Below are 23,977 nucleotides of genomic sequence, written 5' to 3'. Positions count from 1 at the left end.
CAAAACATTTCATTTTGAAAATGTTCAGAATTTTTTTTCCCACCCATTTTTTTTTTTTTTGGGAGGGGGAGACTAAACTGTTCACCAAATGAAACTCAACAGTTTCAGTCAACCCCAAACTTCATCTTTATTCACCAATTTTTTATTTTATTTTATTTTTTGCCTAGCTGTACTCCTGAGTCACTTAAATGCTTATGCAAATGTTACCCTTAGTCTGTGGGATAAATTTTGTCCATTGTGTCCTTTGTGTAGGAGCTGCCTGCCTGTAACATTATCAACTCACTGATCCAAACAGCTAATCTGGGAGAAAAAGGAATTTCTGTTTTCAGAAAATAGGAGGTAAGAACTCAGGGAAAGGGGCCATAAAACAAATTAGCATGGGTCCTCTAGGCATTAGTTCAAAACATTTCATTCCTTAGAGATGAGGTACCTTCGGGGAAACAGGAGCAGCAAAACAAGTTATAAATGGAAGTCAGAAGATGCAAATGATGAAATAAAAGAACAGAAACTGCAGGAAAGTGAATGGTGGCTGAGAGTTGCTTTTGGACTGAACAGGCCTATGCAGTTTCTCTTGCTTTTCTTACTAATAAACTATTGTGACCTTGTTACTTAACCAGTTAGTCATTAAAATGTCCATAAGCAGGGAGTGTTGGCTTAATGAGTTAACTGCAGAGTTTTCTGGAGCCCATTCAAATTATCCACTGCTCTGTGGAGACCTAATCATTGAAAAATGCACCTCAAATTAATATCTGAAATCAACAATCTCTTGTAACTAACCCAGAAATGGAAGTAATTTCTTTTCAAAGGTATCTTGACCTTCACAGGGCTTGCTATGTTCTATTAATCTGTTGCCATTTTCTGCTGTGTGTGTTATCACATCAGCCCGATTGTGCTGCGTCACACAATACAAACAATGCCATGCAAGTCAAGATTGAATGGCAGTTACAGTGTGGGCCCAATCCTGCCGTGCTCAGTGCTATTATGAGTCTGATTCTGCACTTCTGAATTCAGGGGAAGATTAAGTCATGAGAGTGACCAGGAACACTGACCAATGCATCCTCTGCTCCACAAGTCTGGCGAGATTCTATGGGATGGGCTACAGGGGATGCATAATCGGACACATCTTTTAAGAAGGAATAGAGTGTATCCCTGGCATAGATAGTGCCTAGGACAGAATGCTGTTCTCCCCCTCCCCACACACATACTTCTAGTCAGCAGATTGGTACTGAGGTGGGGGAACAAATTAGGCTACATAGAGCTCCCTTGAAGACTCCATTGAAATCCATCCATGTTGTTGCATAGGATGGGTCAGAAGGAAGTGTTCCCCTAAATTTTTTCTATCCACTAAAACCCCCACTCAGTACAGAGGAGGATCCTGCCTTTACTTGGATATTTCCTATATGGTCAATGGTTAGCTGCCTCCAATTCTGCCAACTAGTTAGTGGGAGCAGAATGGGGCTGCTTGTGAAGAGTGCTGTGCACATGACTGAGAGTTTACAGCCCCAAAGGGGTTCATGCAAATTTGGGTATGACTGAGCAGTTGCTCAGGCCTTTTGGATGTTGGTTGGAGCAATGTTTACATCCTATGTTTCAACCAGCATAAAAATGTGAGTTTGTGACTGGAGCACAGGCTCATGCTATATACATACACCTCACCGGGTGTGAGTTAATAGAAAAAGCCACAGCAAGCAAGCAAGCAAGAAAGACTTGGTTAGCTGGTACATCTCATATCTGAGCTGCAGGAAGTTGAGAGGAGAATAGCACTGACTCCCTTGGGGCATAGCTGTTTTCACTCAGACTAGTGGAGGGAAAAGGCATTAACTCAGAGTCCAATTAGGATGCCTCCTCTGAGACAGTTGTGTTGCAACAAGTGAAGTGACTCCAAAAACAATCAAAAAGAGAATAGAAAAATACCAGAAACATGCTCTCCAAGTGTATCAGCAGGAAAATTGTGAAAAAAACATGGATTACCTCCTTCACCATGGGAAGATACATGTGCTGACAGCTATACCGAAATCATGCTGTACAAGTGTCTGTCTACTGGTTTCCACCTAACTGCATCTGCTTGCCATTTTGACTTATCGACTGCATCCTCCCATGTTCCCCCTCCTTTTCTTTTTTAACCAAAAAAAGACTGATATTTCAAAGTACAGAAATGTATAGAGTCAGTTCATCCCATGCATAAATCTGTTGTGTTCAATATATTTGCTCCTGCAATGAATTTCAGACAGTGAACCTAGTTCTACATTGAGACACCATGAAAACTATTGAATCACCCCAGATTGCATAGAACGTATATCAAAATTGAATTGGTCCAATTTGTATAAGGAGTTACTTATGTTCATATCAATAGTTTAGACTCCATCAAATGTACACTAGGACCTATGTTCTTAATGTACTAAAGCCTAGTATACATTAAGGACATAGGCTATTTTAAGACGCAGCGCCTGATTCTGACAATGGCTTTATCACACTGTAATTCCACTGACCAGTAAAGTTACTCCTGATTTATATCAACATGAGATCAGAATCAGATTCAATATGGTGAACTTCAAAGTAACTTGAGACCGATGGCATTCATCCACTGAGTACTTACTGACTGTAGTGTTTAACAGCCTTATGTAATACACCACCTCTTTTAAAGAAGCCCTTCATTGCTCATCATCAGCTAAATTCAAAGGATAAGATTCTGCTGCCTTTCCTTGCACTGAATAATGCCTTTGGTTGAGGTTATCAAAGCTTACTAGAACAGGGGCTCTCAATCGAGGGGTCACAACCCCCAGATAGGGGAGCAAACAGGTGTCAGGTGGCACAACCATCTGGCCATTCCATATTGCTAAATGAGAAGGAGGATCTTGGATAGTTCCTTCTAGGTTGGAGGAGGATTATAGGAGGGTTCTGGTGGGATGAAGAAGTAGCTGCATGGAAAAGTTTGAGAACCTCTGGATGAGGGAAGTTAGCCACACAACTCCCATTAATTTCATTGAGAGCTGTGTAGGTAAATCCCCTAAATTGGCCTTGAAAATTCCAGCCTTACTGTGAAAGTAGTCTCATGGAAATCAAGGAAGTACTATTCAACTTGAGTAAAGTTGTCAGAATCTGACCTTCTACATTCAGGTAAAAAGAAGTTACTTTTTTTCCTGTCTACCTATTTCCTGATTTTCTACCTTTTAGTATAATCAGCCATCAAAATTAAAATGAAGCTAGGAATCTCTTTGCTTTCAATTTAAAATCTATGCATTCAATTAGCTCAATAGCACCTATCACTAATGACTGGCTTTCAAAAAAGAGATAAGATGGGAGGAGTAGCAGCACAGAGCCTGGCTTGTCTAATGAACTCAGCTAAGCAAGGGCATGCCAAGGTCATCTAGGTATCCTGTGTGTAATAATGACTCACCCAGAGAGCTTCCAAGATGGCCAACACCCACCCTTTCTGACAATTCTAAAGACAATGATTTGAAGTGCATAATGTAGCCTGCCCCAGCTACAAAAGGAATTCATATTCCACGGTGTCCTTTCTACAGGAGCCATTTGAAAGTTGGCAACTGAGATTATAAAAATGGGCATGTTCTAACATGCTGTATTTCATGAAGAAGGCTCTTATTAAAGACAAATTGCTTAGTTTAATTGACATTAAGGTTCGAAAATAAACCGACACAAGGCAGGCAATTCAGGGTTCCGGGTGATGCTTTCTCCTTAACCAACACTGCCAGGTTTTTATTGGATCATATCAAAACATAAGGCCATTTGCAGCAGATCTCCTTTTTGACTTCAGTGGAGAATTCTGCTTCAATATTAATAGCACAATATGGCCCATCACATTTACACAGTCATATATTCCTTCAGGTTTCAATTACAGAGCGAAAGAAAACTCAAGAGCAAAGGGGAAAAAATACTTTCTCAATCCCATCGGTGTAAATCTGGATTAATTTAGTGGAGTTGCTCCAAATATACACAGAGCAAACCTGGCCCTGATTTTACTTTAAGTATTCCTTGTCTCACTCTGGTCAAGCCTATTGTCCCACCACAGAATACAAATTACTCCCACTGAAGTCAATAGGAATTACTCCTATTATCCAGGTTCACACAACCCTTATTCATTGCAGTTAACTAGAGCAGAGTTTTGTTGGAGGATTTCAGCATTGGGCTCTATGGATGTCATTGGTGCAACAACACAATTGAAGAGACACAGGAAATTAACTAGATGCAATTTTTTAGAAATTAATTTTCATCTCTCATCCGAATGCTTTAGTGAAAAATTGGAATTAAATGATCCAGATCCAGTTGCTCCACTCCTTTGTTTCACTCCTTTTTTCTGATTTCATTTTCCTCAAATCATATTAAGCTTTTTCAGAAATTATTGGCACTAAAACATGGGTTTTTATTCTCCCTTCTGGATTATTAAATTACTTGCTTCTGGTTCTCCTGATTTGTTTTTTACATATTGTTTGGTTTGTTTGTTTGTTTGTTTGTTTTTTTGCAGTTGTTGCTGTTTGTTTCTTTGCAAGAGCAGATGACTATAATAGTTACAATAAATACATTTCTGTGGAATTTACTAACATTGTCTGCTTTACTGGTGTGGCAAATTGTATGCCCGTCCAACATAGTTAGCATGTTTTCATCAAACAGATTGGCTCTACTGTACTGTACGTCATTGATTTTTCTAGGTAAAGAATTTCTGCGATCTCAAAACTCTCAGATGCCAATAATGATACATTTCAGAGCCAAATTTTGCCCTTAGATATATGCATGCACAACTGCAACCAAAGTCAAGGTGTGTGGATTGGAGGGCAGGGTTTTGTCGTTATTGTGGATTATATTATCTCGTTTGTGAGAAAGGGAGAAATAACCACAATTATTAATGTTAAAGACCCCATTCTTATATAGAACTTTCTGACTGACTGAAAAATCACCCTCTTAGCTTGGTTAAGGAGGGATGCTGAAATGAGTTATTGCCTAACTTACATTTGCATGGGCTGATCTCTAAAGGCAAAGCAAAATCTACAAGTACATCAGAGGCTTACAAGTCATGCAAGGCTAATTTGATTAAAGGGGTGGGGTTTGTCGTTGTGTGAGTATGGGTGAGGGATGCAAGGTGCAGGGCATGGTTTGCATAAACCAATGAAATCAGTGGAGGTACTGATTCCAACTGGTTTTGGATCAGGCCTCAAATGAATGATCCAAGGAGAGCAGAGAGCTCAATCAGGTTTAACCCTCTCCTCACACAAAACAGCAATTTAGAGAAGCCCAGGTGTTTATTTTTCACGAGTTCTTTTACTGCCCCTTTTGGCCCCAGTGGCATCACATCTTCAAAACCAATTGTTACACGATAAAGAATTCCTCGTATGAACCAGCACCACTTTGACTTAGTGGTGGCAGTCTTCTGCCAGTGGCCACTCCTTAATCCCATATCAGAATATCTTGCCAAAAGCATGTCAGGAGATGCTTTCTTCTGTGCTCTGAGTATCAGCTCTGGTGAGCCAAATTCCATTGGCATTCACTCTCTGCTGAGAACGTTTTGCTACCAGTAAAGCCTCTGAAGAAGCAGGAGCTTGCAGCAATATCCCATGTAAACCAATGAAAGGATAAATTGGTATCTGGCTTCTGGACAGGTTCATAAGTGAAGAAGAGTAAATGAAGAGGCTTTCCCCCTCTCATTTGCACTTGTGTCCAAGAACCAGATTTAATCCCAGTGTTAGCCTTCTAGGAACACAAGGAATGTTTATGCCTAGCAATGACAGCCACGCTAGCCTTCTGAAAGGAGGTGGGGTGGGACTTGCGGGAGCACCGTGACTCCTCATCTCCCCCACTGCAGCAGGCAGGAGGACTGGTCCCACGCAAGAGGAATTCATATTGCACCCTACAAAAGGGCATAGCATGGGTAACTGTGTTCAGCACAATGCCTCCAGGAGCTCTCCTTAGGAGGACACCTCCTCATACACAATGCAGGCACAATCTAGCCCTGAGGAACCAGATATACACGGTGTGTACTTCAGCCAGAGCAGAGACTTGCAAAAACGAACAACAGAGCTGAGGAAAGTCTGCAGAACATCACAGAAGGTGTAATTTAGATTCAGATGGAGGCTTGGTTTAGTTCTTACATTCTTTGAACTGAGCTGCTGATGCGTAGAGTGGCATGAATCTACATTCTGGCCTCATTTGGGTTGTGCTGGCTGTTTTGTGAAATTTCTCATCAAAAAGTGCTGCAGATCTAAGGAAAATCTCATCTTAATAGTTTATTTATGCAAGCTGCCGAGGAAGTTATGTTTACACAGCGAAGGCTGTGAATGAACTGTCTTCCCATCTGTTTGTTTAAAAAATAAAACCCATTTGTCAGATGATGTAAGGCTCAGCCTCTGCGCAACAATTAAATTCATAACTAGAATGGAAAAAGAACTGGTGTTAATTTTCTCCACTCTCCACACCCTGCAGCCCAGGACACGTTCATGCCATTTTCCTGTCCTTCGGAGACCAATTACCTCAGGTGAAGTCAGATACGGAGGCAGCGTTGCTAGGAGTGGGCAATGGGGACTTGGGGCATTGAACATCTTTTTAAGACTAGCAAAATGCAGAAATCTGGAATTAACCCTTTGTCAGCCACAGGAGGAATTCATAGATTATAAATCACTGGGCAGTTTGAGGAATGACGCATATTCTTCCACTTCAATACTGTAGAAATGTACTGATTCAAACCTCATTCATCTAAATCCCACTGGGGTTCCAAGCACAGGCATCTCTCCATGGGGACTGAGATGAATGACATCTGGGTGATGTTCTGAGATAACCTGTGCTCTGTGGGGAGCTCAGGTCCTGTAGTGTGACTCTGGAGGGGGATGATCTGGTGAAGATGTGTGCTTTGGGGTCCTTGATACTTCATTCTTTTGGAACTTAGAAGATCTGCAAGAGTTCCTCCAGCTCTTCTGGTAGGGTCTTCTTCCTGCAGCAAGGCAGTATGGGTATCTGCTTGTCTGTCCAGCTGTCAGGGCACTCTGACCACAGGCTTCACATCATGGTGGCCACCTCCTCAGATAATCTGAAGTTCCCAGGGTTTTGCTGTATATAAACGAGTGTGCAATGAAATTACCCTTGGAGAAGCAACAGATGAAGCATGAGCTGTACAGTGTAAAGACACAATCTTCAGACATATTGGGCCCAGTTCTGCTCTCTTTGAAGTCAGTGGCACAACTCCCAGAGTCTTTAATAGTGCAGGATTGGACCCATGCTAAGTGACAGCTAATAAGAGAATGCATTTTCTGGTCATGTTTCATAACCCTAAGACAGCTCTCATTTTCACTTTAACAGGCAAATGAATATTGTCTGTTGAAAACCATAGGACTGTAGTCTAACACTTCGAAGTACGTATAAACCAAAGATTCTGTGCTGACAGTAGAGGGGCCTATGTTTACCACTTGTTGCATCAGTAAAGGCTTCTCCTTTGGTCTAGTGGTGGCACTTAACACTGATCTCTTGGAGGTCCCAGTTCAAATCACAGAGCAAACTCTCTTCTCACTTACATGTGTGAAAACCTGAACTTACCCCACTGATGCCAATGGAGCTGCACCTGCTTTTGGTTAGCCCAGGAATGGCAATGAAGGCCATCCAAGTCCAGCCCCTTCTTTGAGTTAGCAGACTATCCAGTCGAGAGCCCTAAAGACATCAAATGACTTCCATGCTGTCCACACCAGCAGGGAAGTTGGGCCCTGGTTGCCTGTTCACACAAGCTGATAATGTTGCTTGTGTGCTCCATTTCACTTCCTCCCCGCCCCACCTCAATTTCCTGAAGTGACAGATGTTAAATATTTTTAGATACATTAAAACCTGAATACCATTTAAGGCTTTGAAAAGATGTTGGAACCCTTGTGGCCATTTCCCTGTCTGCTTTATGGGGAAAAGAAAAGCAGCTATGGTGAAGCAAGGAAAACACTGATGGTACCAGCTCTGATCTCCTCTTCCTATCACAGTCTTTTCTTGATTTAGACTATAACAGCTTGTGATGAGCGTGCTGTTCTTTCACTGACTGCACCTGGGCAGATGCATCTCAAGGCAGAGTTTACTCCTGTGTGTCTATCTCACAACTTCTTTCCTGAGAAAAGGCCCCTTTTTCTGCTTTGTTCCCTGTAATTACATGCAGCACAGAGTAGATGGAAAGAGAAAGATGTTTCAAAACTCATTTCCCGTGCTGATGACTAAGCTCATGCTAACCCTACCACTACTGCCTTTTTTTTTTTTTTTTTTTTAACAATACCTGCTCCCTCGCTGTATTTAAAGCCACTGGCTGGGCCAGCTGTCACCAAAACACAGGTTACATCCTCTCCCGACAACGTATTTAGCAGACTTTCCCACACCTCTTTTCTAACTGGGATGGTGCTTTCAAAGAAGAGTGCTGTTAGAAATTACAGCCCTCTGGATTCCTGGAGCACTTTTTTACCAGAGGCTCTCAGCGTGCTGTGCAAACATGGCCTTTGTGAAGCAGCTAAGTTTTGTTATTCTAATTTTATAGCTGGGAAAACTGAGGCAGAGTGAGTTTCCAGGGGAGACCAGGACAAAGACAGTGAAAGAATCCAGGAATCCTGTAGTTCATTCCCCTTGTCTAACTACTAGATCTCATGGAACCTCCATGAAAGCCCTGCTGACGTTTGTTAGGTTAGAATCATAGAATCGTAGGACTGGAAGGGACCTTGAGAGGTCATCTAGTCCACGCCCCTGCACTCAAGGCAGAACCAAGCATTATCTAGACCATCCCTGACCGGTGTTTGTCCAACCTGCTCTTAAAAATCTCCAGTGCTGGAAATTCCATAACCTGCTTAGGCAATTATTTCAGTGTTTATCTACCCTGACAGTTAGGAAGTTTTTCCTAATGTCCAACCTAAACTCCCTTGCTGCAATTTAAGCCCATTGCTTGTCCTATCCTCAGAGATTAAGTAGAATGTTTTTGTTCCCTCTTCCTTGTAACAACCTTTTATGTACTTGAAAACTGTTATGTCCCCGCTCAGTCTTCTCCAGGCTAACCAAATCCAATTTTTTCAATCTTCCCTCAGAGGTCATGTTTTCTAGACCTTTAATCATTTTTGTTGCTCTTCTCTGAACTTTCTCCAATTTGTCCGCATCTTTCCTGGAATACGAGTGCCCAGAACTGGATACCATACTCCAGTTGAGGCTGAATCAGCATGTAATAGACTAGAAGAATTACTTCTCATGTCCTAATTAAAACAGTCCTGCTAATACATCCCAGATTGATGTTTGCTTTTTTTGCAACAGTGTTACACTGTTGATGTTTGTCCAGATCATTTTGAATTTTAATCCTATCCTCCAAAGCCAGCCAGTAGAATAAAGATAAAGGGTGGAAGCAGATCATCGTCGTTACCAAGCCTCAAAGCAGGTTGTTCCAATGGCTGGGGATTTCTGGACAGTACTGGGGCTCCAGCTGTGACCTCTTCCCTTCCACGCATGACCCCAGCACCAGCAGCCAGAAGTAAAGCTGAGGCTTAGCCACGATGGCATCTCTATGTCACCCAGGGATTCTCCCTACACTGGGGGATTTTCCAGGTAGTTGGTTAAGCCATCGCTATGGCTGCTTTGCACCATCAGAACCAGCCCACACGTTGTAATTAAACCCTTTATTTTTCCAATATATTCCAGATTTTCTAGACAGAGAAAGAGAGAGAGAGAGAGAGAGAGAGAGGTTATTCATGCCATGGGGACTTTTCAGAATGTCGTAATAAGGAAAATGGGTGAAGTTTCTTTGAGTGAAATGTCACTGGGACAAGCTGACATCTGGTCTTTACGAGACTGATATACAATTTCCCATGTCATTATAAATCATTCTAACAGGAAAGAACAATCAATGTCCATTCGTTCCCGGTAGGCTGAGAGATGTCACCCTTCTTCTTGCCAAGTGTGCCTCTCATGCAGAATGCTTGGTTTGAAAAACCTATATTGATATATTTAAGAGCTAATTCAAAACCCAGAATTAATTTCTAAAACATAAATAAATCTGAATGTTTTCTCTTGGATCCTTAGGCTAAGCAACTCTTTCAGCTTCATTTTACAGTTCTCGCAGCCTAAGAATGCAGAAGTTACTGCTCTTAAGAATACAGTTTGTTTTTTTTGTTATACATTTCATAACGCAGCTACTCCAAAGTGCTCTTTAAAATACTGAGTTTGACATTAGTGGTAACAGTGCAGAAAAAAAGCAACCCTCATGTGCTTAATGTAAGGGGTCTATTAGCCCCTTACTGAAACTGAGTGGGTCTTTTTAGTTGGCCATCTCTGGAGGAAACAGGACCCTGAAACAGACACAGCCCCCAGGGCCAGGGGAGAAAGGCAAACTCAGGTCAGCCTGATTGACAGGGCGGGCAGGCCAATAAGGGAGCCAGGAGGGTGGGGGACTTATAATCGCAAGTCCAGTGGGGCTCTCATCAGGCCTGGTGACTGTGTACTGGTTCGTAACCATAGACCCCGGGTGCACAATAAAATACAGGACAAGTGGGAGTCGAATCCCTACATTGTAGTTGCTCACAACAACCCCATGTTGCCAGTTTACACTATCCGGCCTGAACATTATAACTTGATTTCCTGAGAGGGAATGTCAGTCAGGACACTGCAGCTTTCCTACACTTGCCAGAAAGATCAGTGGGATCTTCACATTCCACCTGGACAAATATAATCATCTTTGCCCACACACAATCAAGTCCAAGTTTTCAGATAAGTCATTAGTTCAGTGGCCTGGTCAAAGTAACTCAGGTGTAAGTGGGAGCAGAATCAGGCCCACAATTTCAGTTTGAGTGGAGATGCATCATATTGGAGCAGAAAACAAAACTATCTTTTTGGAGATGTTTGAATTGGATGAAAAAAAAAAGGAGTGTCTTGGTTTTTTATTATTTACCTTTTCAGACTGAAATCTAGCACGAACATGTTTAAAAAGTCACCCTCCATCAGTACTGATTCTGAAACATACTCAGATGGCAAAGACTTGTATTTTCTTTGCACTGTCATGAGATATGCTTTTGTTATTCTTTTGCATTATTTGTCATTCAAATGCAGAGAGTCAGTGAGCCACCAGTTACTTTCCTCATTTGAATTATCCATGCAAACTTGATTTGTCCATTTGTATCTGAAAACTCATTTCACTGCCTTTGTTTTTGTTTTATTGGTTGTTGATCCATTGCATGTTGGAGAACATAGCATTCCCAGGGATATCATTCAAATACTCTTTTTCCAGGCATCAGAAATTTATGTCAAGGGAAACCCTGAGATATAATTTTCCTTAGGTACAATAGCTGCTTCTGGTATTCGAGCTTTTGAAGTCTTTATCTAGGCCAAATGGCTATCTGCTAAAGATTCTCTTTATTTGCATTTCCATTCACATCAAGGATACTGGAGCCAAGTGAGCATTCACAATCTACTCACCCTGCTGGTGCGTCCCCACCACAAACCATAAAAGGCAGAATGAAGACTTAATGCCCACATCCTGTTCCTTTTTTACACTACACCTGTCATCAGAAGACTTTGCTTAGTATGACACATCTCCTGGAGACTTTCATGGTGAGAAAGTTCTTTCTCCCCCGCACACTCACTCTCTTTGTTGGTATTATTTGTTTATTGCTGACTGTCTGCTCAGTGCACAAATTAAAACAGTCTCTGCCCTGAAGAACTGCATAGCTAAGAGAACCAGGGTTGAATTAAGGTAATATGGGGACCTTATATTGGTCCCCCATGATCCCTCCCCTATGTGGCTCTGCCCCCAGGATGTAGCATCGCTTCTCCTTGGGGTGTCAGCAGGTTGCAGACTTAAAACAAATGGAATGGTTCACACCTCTTGGATCTATTTCTTCAGCTTTTCTATACACCCAGGCAGGCATCATTTACACTCAGGTCACATTTTCAAGCTTTTCTTTGCATCCCTAGAAATATATTTTTGTTTTAAAATGAAAGACGAGATTCTGATCTCATTGCATGATAACAGGAGATAGTCACTATAGAGCCTTGCCTAAAATCCTATGTCTTAATCTAGTCCTGAACTGAACACTGTGGGAGATTCAGAGATGGAGATAACTTAGAGAGTTCCTTCTCCCCATAGTTGTAATAAATTCACTTCTTATGGTCATTACACAAGAAAGCGGGTCTCTATAAATGAGGAAAGGATAGTGGGTTGGCAAATTAGCATTGGGCAGTCAGTGCACACATAGGAAACTGCATGGCAAAATGCCTGGAGATGAGATATTATTGATCTGTTTATCAGCTCCTTGCTTCCCCCTGTGTTTCATGTTATTTCAGAAATTCATAGAACGTAAGGTCAGAAGGGACTATTATGATCATTTAATCTGACCTCCTGTGTGACACAGGACAGAGTATTTCACCCAGTGATTTCACCATCATGCCCATAACCAAGGGATGGGCCCTCCATTTAAGATTCTGGACTTCTTTCTTCTGTGCAGTGGGTCAAAGAGAAGAGAAACACTGACACATCTTTACTGTATTTGCATTGTGAAATTGTCTTGTGCCTGATGCTGTTAGGCTGTGGGTGTGTCCCTCGTTTTGGTGACAGTGATTTGGAAATAGGACGTTAAGAAAAGAGGTGGTGTAGCACCACATCTGATTGAGTGGCGTGGAGAAAGGTCTTCTTCTGAATACAAGAAGTTCTGAAGGAGATACTCATCAGGTAGTGTGCCTTTTAAATGTTAGTTGACCACTGAAGGATAGGAAAGCATGACTGTGCAAATTTCAGCACAATCCACAGTTGATATACACTGACAATAAATAATAACAATAATAATATAGGCAGTCAGTGCACGTAATGCAGGGCAGGAATATTATGATCACAGTAGCACAAACCAATGAGTAATTTTACCTCAGAACAAGGTTCAAGCGCTTGTCAACACACCCTATATGAGGATGTTCGTTAGAATCAAAAGCTTCATTTTATTGTGAGATGAGTAGGAGGAGAATTATTTAACTTCCTCGGCGTTTAGAATCACATGCTATAGATTTTCATCACCTGTAGTCTTACAGTAGTAATCTTTGTGGGAAGGAAGTATGATACAGTAACAGGGTCTGATTTTCCCCTGCCTTTCACCCTAGGCAGCCATTTGCATGAGTGCAAAACAGATTGAAATGCTCCCATTCTGATCTGGTAGCATTTTAGTCCCATTTTGCAGTTGCTTTGCCTATGTAAAAATTACAATCCAATATGCAGTGTAGTGGGAATCAGACCCTGTCAGTCTTTCAGAGATCCATTATCAAGTGATTTAGGGCCTGCTTCAAAGCCATTGAAGTCCATGGGAGTCTTTCCATGGTTTTCAATGCACTCTAGATCCGGCACTGTGTTTGCAATTACAACAGCATGGAGATTTCAGATGGATTTTGGAGAGCAGTGTTTAAGAAATTGAGATGTATGGGCCTGAATCTGATCTGCCTCATCCTTTTTTTGGCACTGGCGTAATTCTATTTCCCTTTGTGGATTTACTCCTGATTTATACTAGCATAACTGAGTGCAGAACCAGAACCTAAGTATTTTTCATTTAATAACACTACCAAAAGAAATACATTTGTGTTAACCTCCGCATCCTATCCCTTAAAACTGCCGCCTCCTGCCAAAAAATAAAACAATATACTTTGTGTCTGGGGGATAGAGGGTTAAAATACAGTGAAAGAACGTGACTTCCTTCTATTTGTTTTGTCATGTGTGCTTATGAGATTGTATGGGCTCCTCTAGGGAAACCAGTATATTTGTATTGTAAATGGAGATGGTTGAATAATCAAACAAGGGCTTCAGTTTTATTGTTTCCAGTACACCTGCAAAAAAAGAGGCTGTATTCTCCACGACATCCAGCTTCCTTTTATCTTTGCTCATGTAACTTTATAGTGACTTATTCATCTACTGCATCAGACTTTGAAACAAAAGCTCCTATTTGCTGTTGAAATAAGACAAGCATTTGTAAAGCGCCTGAAATAGATTTACCTGCGCTACTCTTGCCCAGCTAGTGGCATCATTGCCTGCATCCAGCTGGTTGGGGAAGTTCATTCAAGCTATGAATTCGTGGGGTGGCTGTGTTCACAGTGGCATATGAATCACTGAGACAGATGCAGTTGTGAACAATGCAAACGGCTGCAGGTGGACAGGTGCAAAGTATCCAGAGGCAGGAAACTGGGTTTAAGTTTAACAGTCAGACAGTTGGTTGGAGCTGGAGCAATTCCATTGAAAATGGTCTTCCAGATATATTTAGGTTCTTGAGCCTTCATGATATTTATCCCTTGAAGTCAGTAGAAATTGAGGGTGCTCAGCACCTTGCAAGATCAAGGCCCCAGTCCCCTGATGCATGCATGCCAACTTCCTGTTTATATCACTAGGAGTTATCCTCATGCAAAGTGGGAGAAGAGACACCTGGGAGCAAAAACAATTACTAAGGGCATCCTGGGTCCTCCTGCCGGTAGGATTTTGATGTGGTATCCTTGTTTTCCATAGTTTGGATATTCAGTTTGTTGGCATGAGGAAATGCTCTCATTTCCCTGTGTCATTTGCTTAGAGTTTGTATTTTATAATCTTATAATGAGGCATTTTTTCTTTGTCTAGGTCCGGCATCTCATTTGCAGTTGAATGTTCACCCTATCCCATTCCCTCCCCACTTGCTGTGATATGAATGAGTAATCCCTGACATTTTGTTCTGAAGCAGGTGGCTCTTACACACCCTGACTCCTGCATTCAAATGCGACAGGGAAATAGAGGAAGGCACATGGACTGTAACTCATTCCATGGAGCTGAATAGAACCATCAGCCAGCCATTTAATATTAAAGGTAAATGTACTCATGGAAAGGTAAAGTTTACTCTGAATAAATATGCTTCTTATTCACAGTAGGCTGAAAGAACATTTGCTATTGAAAAGGTTGATTGCTACAGAAATAGTAGGTTTTCACCTGATCTTTGTCTCCTTTACATTAAAGATATGCTCAAAGAAAAACCTTGGATCTGAACTCCTATGAACTTTGAGGAGATCAAATTCCGAACTGGAGCTGATCTGAATTTTGCACATGGCTCCAAACCAAAACCTTAAATCTGGGCTGTACATTTGGGGATATTCAAAAGCCAAAAATGGATTTATACGTCTCAACTTGAGCCTTTCTCCACTTTACAGAAGAACTTAGGGTAGTAACTTAGGCTGAAACTTTGAGAGGTCTTTGTCCTTCAAAATCTTTTGAAAGTGTGTGTGTGATTCCAAAATTACATCTGAATTAGAAATTATCTTCTGAAGAGTGCAAACTGCTGGTTATATGATTGTGAAGCAAAGCTAAGCAGTTCTATGCCAATGTCAGAACTGTGAACAAGACCCCCTGTAAGTCAAATACTGGTGAACTTCAGAGCAAAATGCTTCAGTACCTTGTAGAAATAGTCCTTCTCTGATGCACTCATAGCATCGTAGAAATTAGAGATGGACAAGGCCTATTAAGTCATCTAGTGTTCATTTATCTGTCAATGCTGGATGTTCCCTGTTGTACATTTATTTGTGTTCCAAAGTCTGATTCACATTGTTATACACTGCCTCATTTCATGAGGAAGTCTCCATTCAAAGGGCCAGATTCTAACTTCTGCTCCAGGAGTTTTTCACACCTCAGGTTTTCCCCCATGTGCCCAGCTGGTATATGGCCACCATAGTGGCTGTTTGCTACCCCCCTTGTTTGTCCCTTGGGGTAAGGAACATGACCAGGAAAATGGGTGTAGCGGGGGCATTTCTATACCCCAGTCACTTCCTGCTGTTGGAGTGGACCCTAAGGGCCATGGTCAGCTGGGCATAAGATAGGGCAGCCTGAAGGCTGTTCTAATTCACATCTAATGTACACAAGACCATCACTGCTTCTGGCCAGCCCTGGCATCAGGAAAGTATAAAGGTGGCTTAAAGCCACTTTTGTCCCCTTGTTCTCACTGGTCCTTTGCCAAGCCAAACTTCGCTAGACCAGAGAATCTGGCTCAAAATTAGGAGGATGCTCCTTAGTGCCTGAAGAATGAAGGAGTGCCCTGAAGTTAACTGGAGATCGGGTGGGAAGCCATCATGCACACAGCACACAAAACCTTTCTCCACCCGAGGCTAGGAATCAAATGCCTTTCTCCACCCGAGGCTAGGAATCAAATAATCTAGATGCATATTCAGTCTAACCCGAAGAGATAATTTGTGCTAAATAAAATAGTAGCTGGGAATCCAGTAAGACAAACCCATTTTTTTTCTGAAGTCCCTTTGCACAGTTGGTGCTAAGTGAGCCGGACTCTTACTGCCAAAAGAACAAGCTCCACTGGGCTTTTGATTTCCTGCTTTTCCTACATAGCAGAGTCCATAGCTCAAAGGTTGCTGTGTATATCAGACTCATATAAAAAGCCACCAGGAAATGGGATTTTTAAAAAAGCTGTTTAGGGAGGGGACCTTGTTCTCACATTTGTTTATTCAGTGCAGTAAGGAATTGTACATCAGGGCTTGGCTTAACAACTGCATGTGCACTTTTTTCCCACCCTTTTAAAGAAGCCAGAAATGAAGCTCTCTGTCCCGTCATTTTGCATTCAAGTAAAGATGTTACAGGACCAGTGTTTGAATCTTCTGAGAACACAGACTGCTTGAGATCCTGTAATTAGTTAATTTTGCAAGGATTTGGGATGCAGGATATTTTATCAAGTGACATCCTTTGTTTCTGCTCCTTTTTAACATAGGGCATCATGTCTAGTACAGCAGGACTCTAAAACAACTGTGTCCGCTATCCTGCTCACAGTATTTGGAAAGCAACCCTGACAAATCATGTAGGCATTTCTGAAGCCATGTGATGCTGCAATGGTATAGCCACCTAATAAAAGATTCTATGACCAGAATCCTTCTACAATCCTGGACAACCTTAGACCATAAACTTTAACGTACATAATAAAGCTCTGATTTTAAAAGAGGCCACAACTCAGCCTCTCATTTTGCCTCTGCAGTTGTGTGGGCAAATGTAAGTACACATGCTACTGATGTGGCTTGCCTATCCAACTCGCTGGCTGGGGGCACAGTCAAGGATTTGTATAAAAGATTTTCACAAATATTTGAACCTGCAAAATAGGAGGCCTCTTCTCAAATCCAGGCCTGAAATATTTTATTTAAATATTAAAGTGTAAACCTTGCACTCTGCTGCCTCTACACTGTACCCAGCCCCACACACATACCCATACCCACTCCATAGCACATCAGAGCTTGGGGCTCCTCTGAAAAGACGTGGCTATTTGGAGGAAGATTTGTCCCTCCCCCCAGCTGGCTAACCACCAGGCTACCAATATCAGTAAGTGCTAGATAGAAGCAGTTAGGATGTACAGCTATTCATCCTTTGTGAGAGGAACAAGAACATGGCTCTGCACATTGTGCTGCGTTGTTCTGAGACATCCTGGCGTTCACATGCTGTGTGGGTGTTTGGCTGTAAGGGCAGGATTTGGCTCTGTACATTAAAGATCCTCTTCTGATTGCTAAACATTACGCACACATGATGGAAGTGGTTCTGCCATATCTTGTGCCGGGCTGCCATACAGCTGATCTATCGCAAAAATAGCTCGCTTTCACAAGTCATGTTCTGACTATGGACTGCTTGACCCTGAGCCCTCTGACATGGAGACTAGTGCTTCAGGCACTGAACTGACAGAGCAGTGCAATTACAGTGTCATTCATACCACTTTGCTGACGAAAACAAAAAATACCCCACCTGTTAAAGAGAGGATGGATAGTCTGGTGGTTAGGGTTTGGGTTCCTGTACCACCATAGACTTCCTTTGTGACCTTGAGCAAATCACTCAGTCTCTCTAAAATGGAAATAATAGCACAGCCTTACACCACAAAGTTGTACTGAGGCTAACCACAGTAAAGATGGTAGGAGGCTTAGATGCTAAAGCCATGGGGGCCACAGAGTAAAGAGAGACAAAACAGTTCAGAGATACAAGATCTGAAAGCCATTAAATGGTTTGGTTAATCAAGAGCAGATCATTCTTCATAATACGCAAACATACACATTCATTTTGAATGAAAGGAAATGTCTCCAGGAGAGAGAGAGCACAGTGTACACGTTCTTCATTAACATGCTCTGTCAGCTCTGGTCCTCAAAATGACAGCTTCCCAGGCAGGCAGAGCTTTTAGACATTAAAGTTGAAGTACGCAGAAAAGCAAATATATAATTACATGTCGATACACTACAAACTCCTTGAGGGTTAACTTAGTTTCTCTTCTCAGTCTGGAGCTCACGTTTGTGGCTGTAGGGCTAGAATTCTAGGAGAGGAGCTGCCTTAGCTCAAATAGCGTGTTGTTTAACTTGAATACTTAAATACAGAGAAGGCATAAAACTTGCTGTATTATGCTAAGAGAGTGATCGGCTGCCTCCCAAAAGCAAACCTAATGGGAAGGGAATGGTAGGCATAGATTGTAACAAAGCCAGGAGACTAAAGCCTAAACCTGCTCCTCTTGAAGTCAGTGGCAAAATTCCTGTCAACTTTGATGGGAAAAGGATCAAGCCCAGAAGTGTGAACAAAGACATTTGAACTGAATACTACCCATGGAGGGTCAATGACCTCAAACACGGCTTGATTTTGTGCCTTCCATGGTACATCCTCATGTTCTGCTGCTGCTATTATATTACAATAATTCTATTCATCCCAGCCAGTGCATCCCTAATCTTGATGCAACTTCGATATAATATGCTCTGGGGAGTAAAAGCCACATTCATTATTGTAGGTTTATGTGTTTACCTTGTAACTGGGTGACCTGAGCTGTCATGAACCTGTTTTAACTGCAGAGCTAATGGGGAAGATTTTTCAGAAGGTAAGGCGTGGTGTCTTACTGATTAGCTAAGATGAAAGCCACCTGACCTTGAGCAAACAGCTTCTGATTTGAATTTTACGTTAACCTTATTTACTTAATATGAAAGCGTTAAATCAAGCAACAGCAAAATGTTTTTTAACCCTTTCCTCTCCTGTGTCTTTCGTAGTTTTACAAAGTGTCTATCCCATGAATGGCTATTAAATCTTTAATCCCATTGCGGAGTTGGCTTTTTCCTGTTCCATGTTGACTGTTCTGCAGATTCCATAAGTGCCATATTCAGAGAAAGTGGGTACGTGTGAAGTTACGTTTCAACATGCAGTGGAAGCTCAGTGGGGATGTGGGGGAACCTATTCATTGAAGGATATTGTGTGCTGATGATTCACACTTCTGTCTGTCATCATTAACTGTGCAAAACAAGCTGCAACTTGGAGGCAGCTCACTGGTAGAACTGGTGTGGCCACTCTCTGGTTCATACTCACTCCTGGCACCCAACACTGGTGAAGTCAGGGCGGTATTAATGGTGTCACGCAATGTGATTTGAGGAGATCTGCTCTACTGGTGACTGATCCTTGAACCATTAAGTGTATGTAAGAGATGAAACCATCTATACGTGGGCCGAAATCTCAGCCATACCAGGTTTGCTTCTACACGTGGGTGTCTCGTTTGGGAATGCAGGCTCTATTCTGTTCTCTGCCATTTGCTTCCTGTGTGATCTTGGCCAAATCACTTCATTTCTTTGTGTCTCCCTTTCATCATCCATAAAATGGGAACACGCACCCTTATCTGATTCACAGGGGGTTGTGAGTTAACTCATTCATATCTGTAAAGTGCTTTGAGATCTTTAACTGGAAGGAACTAGAAAAGTGTGCATCAATGTTATGATGCTGACAAAACAGCAAATGATGCCGTGAGCCCTCATCTAGGGTATTGTGTTACATTTCAGTTTCTTCTCCTTCTCCTCACTTCTCCATACTGCTGAGAAATGAAGAGGTCCATGGGGTGTGGTGGATTCCCCATCATTTGACATCTTTACACTAAGACTGGATGTCTTTCAAAACACTGTGCTTTTGTTCAGCTACAAGAATGGGCTTGGTACAGGAAATACTGGGTGAAATTCTATGGCCTGTATTGTGCAAGAGGTCAGACTACATGATCATAAAAGTACATTGTGGCCTCAGACGATTTCTGCAGGACTGAAACTATCTACCAAAGTTGAAGCTGAGCAAGATACAATGGGTGTAAGTGGGTAAAGTACAGAGTAAATTAATTTAGTATCAGACAGCACAGGGGTTTCTGTGGTTAACAATTATACTGAAGTGCAAATCAACTGACATTTTATTAATAAATATGGACTTTTCTTGGTCAGTTAGGATTTCTCTTCCTCTTTGATTCCTCATGAGAGGGGCCAGGGAATCCTCATCTCATCTTTCCTCCCCTTGAATTACAGGCTGGGTTTACCATGTCTTAACTCAGCTCTGACAGTTCTCAGATCCTTTCAGTACCCCAATTCTCTCTTCCACCCCAGCTGGAGGCTCCCTCCTCGGAATAGTCTGCTCACCTCTTTCAGCCTCATTCACTCTTCACTCCTAAACACTAGAGCTTTGCAAAATGTTTGAAACAAAATCGGAGCCGTCATGAAATTTATGTCAGTGAGGTTTCCTTACAAGCACAAAACCCAGATTAAGTTCTTTGAAAGATTTACTGAGCATATGGGCCAGATTCTTGCTCATATAAACGGGCACACAGCTCCATTAGCTTCAATGGAATTTTGCCTTTTTACACCAGTAGAAAATGTGGTCCTCCGTGGTTAGGTATAAATGCTTGGATTGTTGGATAGACACAGACAAACTGACTAATTGACCCTTGGCAGATTTATGGTTTTGCATTGAAATTCCTGCATGGCCCCGTTGAGTAGATTCAAATTCGGTTCTTAGTTACACTGATGTAAATCCAGAGCAACTCCACTGCTTTCAGCAGTCACTCTGGATTTACACCAGTATATCTGAAAGCAAAAACTGGCCATATATCTTGAATGATATAACCATCAACCCCTAAAACTAAAGCCTGTGTTAAATAAAGTACTTATAGTAGTTAAATTCAAGACAGGAAGTGTGTACGATTTATGCATTAACATGGATCTAATGCTAAGTAACTACAATGATATCATCAGGTACTATCTCCAGTTTGTTCTTAGAGATGTATGTTTTGCTGACATGATAACATATGTGCCTTGGACAGGAAAGTGACATTTAGAGCCAGATACTATCTACGATTCTAAACCTATATAATGAGTAGTCCAGCATGAAGTTTGGCGGAATTATATTCTGCCACACTTTCTGGATCTCCGACATCACATATGTGTTGCTATTTGAAGAACTGTCAGCTCCTACTCTGTAAGAGGCTTGATTGTTCTATAGGATTTAGTGCCTTCTAGGTCACTGGTTCAAATCCAGTTTAGGTTGAGTGATGAAAAGTAATTGCTCCAGCATACGACTGTGGCATGACTGCTGGGAAAGCTTGCATGTATACTGTTCTGTGCGGCACCTGTTCTGTGGATAAGGGGAGGACTTTAATCTCCAGGGCTGTTAATCTGGCAACTTCTATGTCTTTAGTTACATAGAGGGCCCTCATCGCCATAGTGTCAGAGATACCTTTTTGCCAGCAATAAATTCACACACTCCCAACCCTTTCAGACTAATTTAACCCCCCACCCCATGGCTTTTCCCTTAGTCCCGATTCAGTTAGTGGAGGGCTTGTGGTGGTTGGGGGGAGGCTTTATTAAAGGAGAAAATGTAAAGGGCGGAAGCGGAGGAAGGGGGTGAAATTTCCTGCAAATTAAGGAGCATTCAGCCTGGTTTGTGTGTGGAGCCAGAGCATTGCCTTCCATTGCAGCTAAATGTCTGGCCCCATTCACCTGTCTGGAACACAAGAGCAGTTGCTGGGACCATATGAATGTACAAGAGATTAGCAGTGTAGGAAAACACCTGCTTCCACTTAAGTGATCAGAGAGGAAACAAAGGGCAAGTAAAGCTATAGCCTGAGCAACACTGGATTGGATGAAAACTAATATGAAGCCTGAGATTGGCAGTTGGCAGCCTTACCCATCAATTTAAAGCAGTTGAGAACACACCAAATCTTTGGATTTGAAGTCTTGCTGCTATGAAGATGAATGACTTTTTCCTCCTCTTTTTCCACTTGATTGGGGGAAAGGGGAGACAAACAGGAGTGGGCAGATGGGGTTACGCAGACCAAGATGCCAAGCTGTTATACTTTATAATAGTCTGGAAGAAAAGGTTGATAATGCAACAAAAGGAAGAAAGTGGCAACATTGATTCATGGTTTAAAGGTTCAGGCTAAGTTTCCCTTTCCTTTGTAAAGAAGGATGTCCTTGGATGCCTTGGGGGCTATCTGAGACTCAGTATATTTGCAATGTAGCCCTCCATGTTCAGGTGTCCAGTTTGAGACATGGGAAGCCTGATTTTCAAAGGTGCCAGACACCCAAAGATCCCATTGACTTCAGCTGGAGCTTTGGGTGTTCTAGAAATCAGGCTCAATGTAGATATCTCATGCTGGACTCTGAAACATCAAGACATACCAAAGCAAAGGCCCCCAAAAACAAAATAAAATTATACACAGTCACATGCACACACTCATATAGGTTTAAACCTCTCTGTAGCTCAATTTTCCCATCTGTAAAATTGAAATAACAATGCTGACCTACTTCACGAGGTGTGAGTATGAAGCTTGATTCATAAAATGCTTTGAGATCCTAAGAAGGAAGCTTCTTTAGAAGCACAAAGTATTATTAAGCTTCTTTATTCCGCTTGCTTTAGTGGCCTGAGAAGAAGCAGCATGTGCTTTTAGCTGCTGACAACAAGCTGGCGGTGCTGAAAACACCCACTCCAATACTTCAGACTGTGCCCTTTTGGGGATGTTGTGAATGGACTAGCACATCAGCCAGTAGCTGCTCATAGTGCTCTCCTTCATGCTATAGCAGGATCCTATCCTGCTATACGAACAAAGAGAAGAGACTCTCTTTACCTTCTTAATCCCTCCCTTGTGCAACAGTACAGTACATGGCGCAGTTTTTGCTCAATGGAAGGATAACCCTATGCTCTGTCCAGTTGGATTGCCTGGCCTAATTCATCATCTAGGTGAGGGGCAAAGAGAAGGGGCCATCCCCTTGTGTTTATCAGATTCAAAAATTCCTTTTTCCTTGTGCATTCAAACCAGTCCTCAGTCTAACTTTCCTTTCCCTTTCCCCACTGCTTGTGCTGCCTTTAGAACCGATAAGAAAGCAGACCCAAAATATATCTCTGACCTTACACTACAGCTCAGGCAACATGTTCCAGGTACAGGCTGTTTGATTATGTCCTAACCTTCCCTCCAGGTTACCGCGCCTCTCCAAACACTGTGAAGATCATTATGTCTCTCCTCTCCCCCTTTGCTTGCCTAACAAGTTAAGACACGGAAACCTGTTGCTGCTCTGACTCTGATTCCTGACCCAACAGGTGGTGCCTTGAATTGAACTTTGCTCTCACAAACACAGTCGGTTTCACATATCAGTCTCCCATTTCGTTGACTCGCCCATCTGTGTAACTTAGTAATTCTGGTAACGTGTACAGCTGCTGTGATCTCGGATGATGTTGTTAAGGAACTTTGCTGAGTACGGGGGCTTGCATGCGTAAGCAGAGTGGGCACGGAATACAACACACAATCTAATCTCATTACAAATCTACTGTAACTCTGTAGTAAAACTTAGTCTAGAATCTCACAATGGTAGCATAAGAGATGACCCCAAGGAATCCGGTGTTACAGGAAGTAATACAGATGACCATGTGCCTCTTCGCTGTAGGTCGATACTAGGAAAAGAAATTGCCACACCAGTTCAAGTGGCCCAACTTTTAATCCAGCAGCCTGTCATCAAGAGTGGCCAGAATCAGGTTCTTCAGAGGAAAGTGCAAAAACCCTTGAAAGGCTGACTGAAATAAACTGCGCATAGGGGATATTTCCTCCCAACCCCAGTCACACTATGTTTCGCTTAGTGAAGCATGAACATTTGTATATTTTTATCCTATCTAATGTAACTGTGGGTGTTCTCATTATCCATATAATGCCTGATTCTTTGTTTGATTTCTACTAAGCTCCTGGTGTTGATGATGTGCTGT

General features: G+C 42.1%; 1 protein-coding gene across 1 annotated transcript in view; it reads left to right on the top strand.

Annotated features, from left to right (window-relative positions):
- The window catches only part of TTLL10 (tubulin tyrosine ligase like 10), a 152,773-nt gene that overhangs the window by 29,900 nt on the left and 98,896 nt on the right, over positions 1 to 23,977 (top strand). The window contains exon 2 of the mRNA XM_067566656.1: positions 253 to 339. The gene's annotated coding sequence lies outside the window, so the exon portion shown is untranslated. The remainder of the gene's footprint in view (positions 1 to 252; positions 340 to 23,977) is intronic.

Source organism: Emydura macquarii, unplaced genomic scaffold (assembly GCF_026122565.2).
Source record: "Emydura macquarii macquarii isolate MOO-44397 ecotype Brisbane River unplaced genomic scaffold, CSIRO-AGI_Emac_v2 contig_2768, whole genome shotgun sequence".
Lineage (NCBI taxonomy): Eukaryota > Metazoa > Chordata > Testudines > Chelidae > Emydura > Emydura macquarii.
Note: the sequence above shows the minus strand (reverse complement) of the source record. Positions and strands in the feature narration are given on the sequence as shown.